At 37.8% G+C, this 8629-nt stretch overlaps 1 pseudogene; it reads right to left on the bottom strand.

The window, feature by feature from the left end:
• Positions 1-981: 981 nt before the first annotated feature.
• Positions 982-2969, bottom strand: LOC138163050 (uncharacterized; annotated as a pseudogene).
• Positions 2970-8629: the final 5660 nt, after the last annotated feature.

Here is an 8629-nt window from a genome sequence, read left to right as displayed (position 1 = left end):
TGTTTTTTTCTGGGTCAAACAGGATCAAGTGTGATGTTGTTGTTGCTTTTGAGTCATTCAATCATGTCAGGCTCTTCATGACTTCATGGACCATAGTGTTTTAGGCCCTTATATCCTCCACTATCTCCTGAAGTCTGTCCAAGTTCATATTTGTTGCTTCTATGACGCTATCTATCCATCTCATGCTCTGCTGTCCCCCTCTCTTTTTGCCTTTAATCTTTCCCAACCTTTCCAATGATTCCTGTCTTCTCATTGTATGGTTAAAGTGTTTCAGTTTCAGCATTTTATCCTTCCAATGAATAGTCTGAATTAATTTCTTTAAATATTGACTAATTTGATCTCCTTGCTGTCCAAGAGACTCCAAAAAGTCTTCCCTAGCACTACAATTCAAAAGCACTGATTCTGGGTTCTTAGCTTTCCTTATAGTCCGATTCTCACAGCCATACATTACTACTGGAAAAACCATGGCTTTGACTATATGGATTTTTGTCGGCAAGATGATGTCTCTGCTTTTTAGTATGCTGTCCAGATTTGACATAGTTTTCCTTCCAACGAGCAAGCGTCTGTTAATTTCATGGCTGCAGTTACCATCTGCAATGATCTTTAAGCCCAAGAAAACAAAATCTGACACTGCTTCCATATTTCTTCTCCCTCTATTTGCCAGGAAGTAATAGGAGAAGTTCCTATGATCTTAATTTTTTAACATTAAACTTCAAGCCAACTTTTACACTCTTCTTTTTCAAGAGACTTCTTAATTCTTCTTCACTTTTGCTATCAGAGTGGTATTGTCTGCATATCTTAGATTGTTGATTTTTCTCCTGGCAACTTTAATTCTGCCTTTTGATTTGTCCAGCCTGGCATTTTGCATGATGTACTCTGCATAGAAGTTAAACAAATAAGGTGAAAATATATAACTTCGAATACTTTTTTTTTTCCCATTTTTAACCAATCAGTTGTTCCACATTTGGGTCTAATGTTCTTTTATTGTACTGCATACAGGTTCCTAAAGAAACAAATAAGATGATCTAGTATTCCTATTTCTTTGATGACTTGCCACATTTTGTTGTGATCCATACAATCAAAGGCTTTAGTGTAGTCAATGAAACAGAAGTAGATGTTCCCCACCCCGCTCCCTGGAAATCCCTTGCTTTCTCTATAATCCAGTAAATTTTGGCAATTTGGTCTCTAGTTCCTCTACCTCTTCAAAACCTAGACTGCACTTCTGGTAGATTTCAGTCAACATATTGTTGATACTTAGATTACTGGCATGTGAAATGAGCCTAATTGTTTGGTAAGTTGAACATTGTTTGGCATTGCCTTTCTTTAGGGTTGGGATGTAAATTGATCTTTTTCAATCTAATAGCCATTGGTAAGTTTTCCAAATTTTCTGGTATATTGGGCACAACACATAATCCTCTTTTAGTATTTTAAATAGCTCAACTGGAATCCCATCACTTCCACTAGCCTCATTGTAAGCAGTGCTTCCCAAGGCACATTTGACTTCATTCTCTAGGATATCTGGCTCTAGTTTGGTAAGGGTACCATTGTGGTTATCACTGGTGTCAAGATCTTTCTTAATTTCATCTACTTTTGTTAAGTTCCTTCCATTTTTGTCTTTTATCATGTCCATTTTTGCATGAAATATTACCTTGATATATCTAGCTTTCTTGAAGAGATCTCGTTTTTCCCATTCTGTTGTTTTTTTTTTTTCTATTTCCTAACATTGCTTATTCTATATTGCTATTCTCTGGAATTCTATATTGAGAAGGGTATATCTTTCTTTTTCTTCTTTCCCTTTTGCTTTTCTTCTTTCCTCAGCTTTTTGTAAAGTCTTATCAAACAGCTTTCTGACACTGATTCTTACTTGTTGGGGGAGATCTTTGGGTAAATAGTGGCTAGTTGATATTCAAACTCACACCCCACCCATATTCTGATGGGACTCAATAGCTCCGAGCTTCCCCAATGGCTTCTTCTTTAGAGGGGAGGAGAAACCACTGAGATCCTTATATATGTTACCTTGGGGATCTTATTTTTTCCCATCTTTCAGATACACCTTCTCCTCATTAAGACATTGGTTTCTACTGTTCATGAAATAGACACTTTGTCTTTGGGTAATGTTGAGAAGACAACCTATGAAGGCAACCCCCAATGGAGTATTTGAGGCAATGCTAGAGGAGAACATTGAGGATATTGTAGGAAGAATTCACCCTCATGGAAGAGTTGAACCAGATGATTTCTGAGGTGCCTGTCACATCTGAGAGTATGTGATCAACAGCTTCTCCAGGTCTCTGAAAAGAATTAGCATGCTGGCTATAAAAGTTTACATCAAATACCATAGGCTCTGAGTTCCTTTCCAGCTCCAAATCGATAACCCAGTGATGATTTTTCATAGCAATGGAAATGTTATTCTCTCCATTCTCATGTAAAGTCTTACAATAAGGTAATGTCTGGGGATCACCAGTAAGTCTTTGTTATGGAGTAAAGCAATGGAAGAGAAAAGAAAGCAGCAATCTGGAAATGATAAGACCAATATTCTTCCCCCCCTTTTCCTTTCCTCTCCTCTTTCTTCTCCTGTCCTGTCCTCTCCTGTCCTGTCCTCTCCTGTCTTCTCTTCTCTCCTCTCCTCTCTTTCTTTTGCTCTTCTCACTTTATTTCTCTCTCTCTTCCCTGTCTCCTTTCTCTATCTCTGCCTTTGTATTTTCTCTTTGAGTTTCAGCCTCTTTTCTGTGTTTGTTTCTCTCTCTCTCTTTTCTTTTTGTCCCGTTCTTCCCTTCTATTGCTCTATGGGGAGGAAGTGGGGATGATGGTCAAAGTGGAGACAGCAGGGAATGGAGATGACCAGAAAGAAAAGGAAGCTAGATGAAGAACCTTCTTTTACCAATATAGGTCAGAAACTTCTCTGCAAAGAGCTCTGTGAAGCACTGTGAAATCACTAAGTGTCCAAAGCAGGACTTAAACCAGGTCTTCATATCTGCAATATCTATCCATTATACCATATTGCCACTCTACATAACATAGATACAGATACATAAATATAATTTGAGCAGAGAAAAAGTATCAAAAATCAGGGGGTCAGAAAAGGCTTCCTATAGGGGGCAGTTCTGGAGTTAGGCCTTAAAAATAGCTAAAGATACAAAGAGGTGGGGGTAAGGGGGGCACCCTCCAGGCATGGAGAACAGACAGCATTTGCAAAATCATGGATCTTGGAGATGGAGTGCCAGATTCAGGGAACAGTAAAGTAGGCCAGCTTGGTTGGAACAGAGAATAAGGCAGAGTAATATGATATGCCTTGAAAGGTAGGCCAGAGGCAGACTGTGAAAGGCTTTAAATGCCAAACTGTGGAGTGTGTGTTTCTCTCCACAGGCAGTAGAGAAGGAATGAAGATGCTTAAGGAAGTCAGTGACGTGGTTAGACCTGAGCTCTGAGAGTGTGATTTTAGCTACAATCTGAAAGATGGTTTCAATTAGGGAGAGATTAGAAGTGGGATGTCCAATTAGGAGGCTATTGCAGTAGTACAGGTGAGAAATTATGAGGACCTGGATAATATTAGTGATAGGGGCAGCTAGGTGGTACAGTGAATAGAGCTGAGTTAAAATTCAGTCTCAGACACTTGACACACTTACTAGTGTGACCTTGGGCAAGTCACTTAATTGCCCAATTCACTTAATTCCCCAATTACCTTGCCTTCTCCCTAAAAGAAAATAATAGTATTAGTGAAAGTAATTCAAATCTACAAAGTGCTTTACATGTATTATTTTATTGGAATTTCACAGCAATCTTGTTGTCAAGTGATGGAAGTTTTATTTTTCCCTTTTTCTGATGAGGAAACCAAAGTAAGAGGCTCTATAGGCTCAAAGAATTAAGGCCTAATGGGACCTCAGAGGCCATTGAGTTCTACTTCTTCACTTTATAGATGAAGAAACTGAAATTCAGAAAGAGAAAGTAATTTTTCTCAGGGTCATAGAGTAGTTAGTAGGTGTATGAGGTGTGATTTGGCCCCAGGTCTTCCAGACTCCAGGTTCAGTTTTCTATAAACCACAACATGTTGCTTCTTTTTGCCTGAGGTCATCCAGCCAGTAAGTAAGAGGCAGGATTTGAACCTAGGTCTTTGAATCGTATATATTCTTACTGGTTCTATGTCTTATATTTCTCTATAACTCTATTGGATAGTATTATGCTGGGCACAAAGTGAATTTTCAACAGATGTTTATTAGTTATTTTTTTCTGCAGCAGAAATTATTTAATTGTATTTAATATGCTAATTTGTTGTCATATACTATAATTTATTAATTCATTCAATATAATTTACTTATAAAACACTTTATCATTCTATTTAATACATATCAATTATAATAACTATTTAAGTTACTATGACTTAAATGCAGTCAAATCTTATTAGGAGATCACTTGTTCCATAGCCTATCTTTAGCAACTATTTCAGGACTAAGAAATAAGTAGTATGGCAAAACACAGGTCCCCCTTAAGTGAAGGATATATTCAATAAAAAAAAATCCCAGCTCCTAATACACTCCTTGGTACATAGTAGGTGCTTAATGAATTCTTACTGAATTGAATTAAAATGGCATAGTGCCCTGGATTTAGGATCAGAGGACCTATATTAAAGCAGTTATGCTTCTTACAAATTTTGTGACCTTGGATGAGTTATTTATCCTCTCTGAGCATTGTATGCCTTATCTCTAAAGTAATGAGATTGAACTAGATGTCTTCTAACGTCCTTAAAAACCAAAATCCTATAGAATCCTGTCCCTCCCCTACATTGAGATGTATAGAATAGGGGTTCTTTCCTATCAGTTTGCTATTTTATGAAGTCTATGATGTGGGGATTATCCTACTGTTTGTTTTGGATATTGTTTGGGGTAGTTATCACTGTCCCACTGTTGTGGGATATTAATGCATCATAGTCATAAATGAGTTTGCTTCTCTGCAAAAGCATTTTGACACCTGAAAACTTCAACATCCTTTTACTAACCTCATGCTTTATCTGATGGACTCTGGTGAGCATGACGGTTGGAAATAGTGACAGTTTAACTGGTCAGCTTCCCACAGGAGTGGAGAAAAAAGTGTCCGCCAAAGTGGCTAATGTAGAGTGCAAAGTATGCAAGAGTGCTCAAATAGAAGCAACAGATTCACCAGGAAAAAAGAAAAGAGAACGAATCCTTTTATAGCGTCATGACGACCATTTTATGGGCTTCCTCTGTATTGGTTTCCTTGGCTCACCCACATTCTTGGAGGACTTTCACATTCCAGTGCCAGTGACTCCTCACACATCACCATCAACAGCTGGATCAAGTCCTCCTGACCAACTTCAGTGAGTCAAAAAGATTCACTTCTTGGACTAAGTATCACAATGCCACCAGCGAGGCCAGTGGTGGGTGCCTAATAGAAACTTAGTGTTTCCTTGCTGTCCAAATAATCTTATATGCATAGATCTGGTCCTATCCCCCCTTTGCACAAAAATTATCTGACTCACACCTCACCTCCCAAGTAAAGTTTAACTCTTTCTCTTGAAATTCAAAGCTCTTCAAGTTGTAACACCATCCAGTTTTTCTACTCTTCTCTTATATTATTCCCTTCCATAAACTTCATGCTCCAGCCAATTTGGGCTATTCGTTGTCCCCCAAAGGCATTATACACCTTCCTTTCTCTGTGTCTTTGTTCACACTATAATGTCTCCCCTTTCTCTTTTCAGCTATCAAATTCCTATCTTTCAATGTTCCTCTCCAATATCCCCCTCATTTAGGAAGCCTTTCCTGATCCTTGTCCAAAACACTCCCCCTCCCCCACCAGCCCCTACCCTGATCAGTAATCGACATGTCTGTTTTATATTTTTAATTCCCCTTTCATTGAACATTTCACATTATAGTTATCTACATTTATGTCTTATCCCCATAAGGACAGAGATTATGTCCTATCTGAATTTTGTATGGCCTTTACTTTGTGTATACTCTTGAACAAATCACCCAACCTCTCTGGGCCTCAGTTTCCTCATCCATAAAATGAGGAGATTAGGCTACATGACCTCTTCCTTTCCATTTCCAAATCTATTTTCCTTTATGCTTGCCCCAATATTTAGCACAATGATCTGCCCATAGTTGGTGCTTAATTCATTTTTGTTATTAAATGAATGTCTACACATTTCTCATGTGGTACAATACTATGGGTACCACATAATTCCCTCTAACTCCACTATCCTATCCCCTTTTCCCCAACAAGCCTAGTCCTTGCCACAGTGGTGTTCCTTTCAGGTTTCAAGCTGCCACCACTTCTGCTAGCTTGACTGAGTTCCTAAATCTCAGATCCCTAATTAGGGAGAAGACCACAGTTTATCCTTCATCCAACCTGCTTCCCTTTCTCCCTGATAAAAGCAAACTAACCACTGAGGTATTTAAAGATTATGGATTATATAAGAAGCCCTATGAGTAGACATCAGATAAGAAGGTTAATATTTCAATTTATAAAGTTCCTTATAATTGAATGATAATACTCTACATAGTATAGGATAACCACCTACTCTCCTTACCTGTCTCCTGCTTAAATTTCTTTTTCTTAGATAACTCAGTCCTTTGGGTATAGAGTTGACTGGGCCAGGTCTGTTTGGAAACCCTCTGGAATATGATTCTCTGAATTTCCATGTGGCATATGAGTGTCTAGGTATGTCTAGATAGGAACTTTCGTTCAACATTTTCCTCACCTCAAGCATCTCAAGATTTTATTTTTTGACTCACTGGTTAGTGAGAATAATATCTTATTCTTCCCTTGTCCTATACCTAGCTTCTAGTTAAATACAATACTTTCCTATCCTGGTTTATGTACCTTTCCCTAGATCTGAGGTCTTAGTTCAGGAATCCCCCACATTCTGACCACATCAGAAGTGATAGAATTGGAGGTAGGAAGACCTGGGTGAAATCTTGTCTAAGAAATTGTTAGCAATTGGACAATAGGCGAGTCACAACCTCTTAAGACTGTTTACTTATATGTGAAATGGGAATAATATCTGCAGAACCTATCCTTACAGAGTTATTCTTAAGCTTAAATGAGATGATACAGAATATAGGCAGCTAGGTAGAGAGTAAAGAGTCCTAGACTTGGAGTCAGAAAGACCTCAATTCAAATCTTGATTCCTGTCTCCAGCACTTTCAAGATGTATAATCCTAGAAAAATCATTTAACTGCTGAGTCTCAGTTTCCTTATCTGTAAAACATTGAAAATTGATTGCAACTTACTCAGAGGGTTGTTTTGAGGGTTACATCATATATACATAAAGGATTTTGCAAACTTTAAGGCACTACATAAAATGCTAGATATTATCACATAAAGTGCTTTGCAAAACTCAATGTGCTTTATAAATGTCATACAATAGTGTTATTTTTATCATCACTTCTGTTCCAACTGATGTGCTGAACTATATTACACAAACCTGTTTTTCAGTCAGATCAGCCCTTGATGAAAAAAAAAATCCACCTACACTACATTGGTCCTAAGTCTCCTTATCCAGTTTAAATGCTAAGGACTGTCCTTCCACATGTTCACTCCATATTTGATCACACCAGACTAACAAGTTTTCTAGCTCTGATTCCAGGTGGGCACACACCTACCTCCTGAAAAATTGCTCAGCTACACTGACAAGACACACCTGAGGACCAGTGGAGACTGGGTATCTTTTTCTTGTCCTTGCCTTGGGGTCAAATAACTATTTTTTTATCTTAGGGCCAGGAGTTACTGGTTACGATTTGACTTTATTGCTATATGTTACATCATAATCAATATAAAAAATCTGTAACAAAAAGCAAATGAACATATATCATTATCAGTATCTTCTCTTTCCCACCATCTACAATAATTGAGCTGAGGAGGAGAAAGTTTCTCACAATATAACATAGATTAGATACGGGACAGGCATTTCCTACACACAAAAGGAATGCTACAAGTCCAGAATCTCAGAAGTATACATTTGACACCAAGACTTAGACTAATCAATAGGCATTGCTAACTCCTGTTATACTTGACCAAGTGGTTTAATACTTAAAAAATATCTAAATATTGCACAGCTTTGATGGACTCCCGAAGTATTTTTCGTTTCACCTTGGCTCTGTACTTCAAACAACTCCCAGGGGTACATGCTTTTTGGTAAAACAGGACAGGTTTGTTGATTTTCTTACTGGTGGTCATCTTCTCCAACATTGCTGTAGATGTAGGCAAGGAATCCTCTCTTTACTCCTATTCAAGTCCAACCAAAAGAACCCAGGACCTCAAGACTTATTGAATTTACAAAGTGTCATCGAGCAGTACTGTATCAAATATTTAACAATAGGCTTTCCCCCTGGAAAAATGAACATACTTTAAAATTCCATTTGCTTTGTTAACATTTTTCCATCACTTTCTTAAATATGGACAATAAGCTAAACAATGTCAAGCCACAATTTATAGCATTTGCCAATTTCTGAGGTGTAAATGCTTACATTGAAAATATAACAATCAACTCTCACAAGCAGATTTGAGCTAACTCCAGAATACCCCTACCTCCAAGCTTGGACATCTGTATTTTAGGATTGACACATTAATTTAAGAAAAGGAAATCCAAAAATATAAGAGGCATCCAGTAGCAAGA

This window comes from Petaurus breviceps, unplaced genomic scaffold (genome assembly GCF_028583685.1).
Source record: "Petaurus breviceps papuanus isolate PSGF00001 unplaced genomic scaffold, PetGlider_PUasm1.0 187, whole genome shotgun sequence".
Classification (NCBI taxonomy): domain Eukaryota; kingdom Metazoa; phylum Chordata; class Mammalia; order Diprotodontia; family Petauridae; genus Petaurus; species Petaurus breviceps.
The sequence above is the reverse complement of the archived record's forward strand: the minus strand, read 5'-3'. Positions and strand labels throughout refer to the sequence as shown.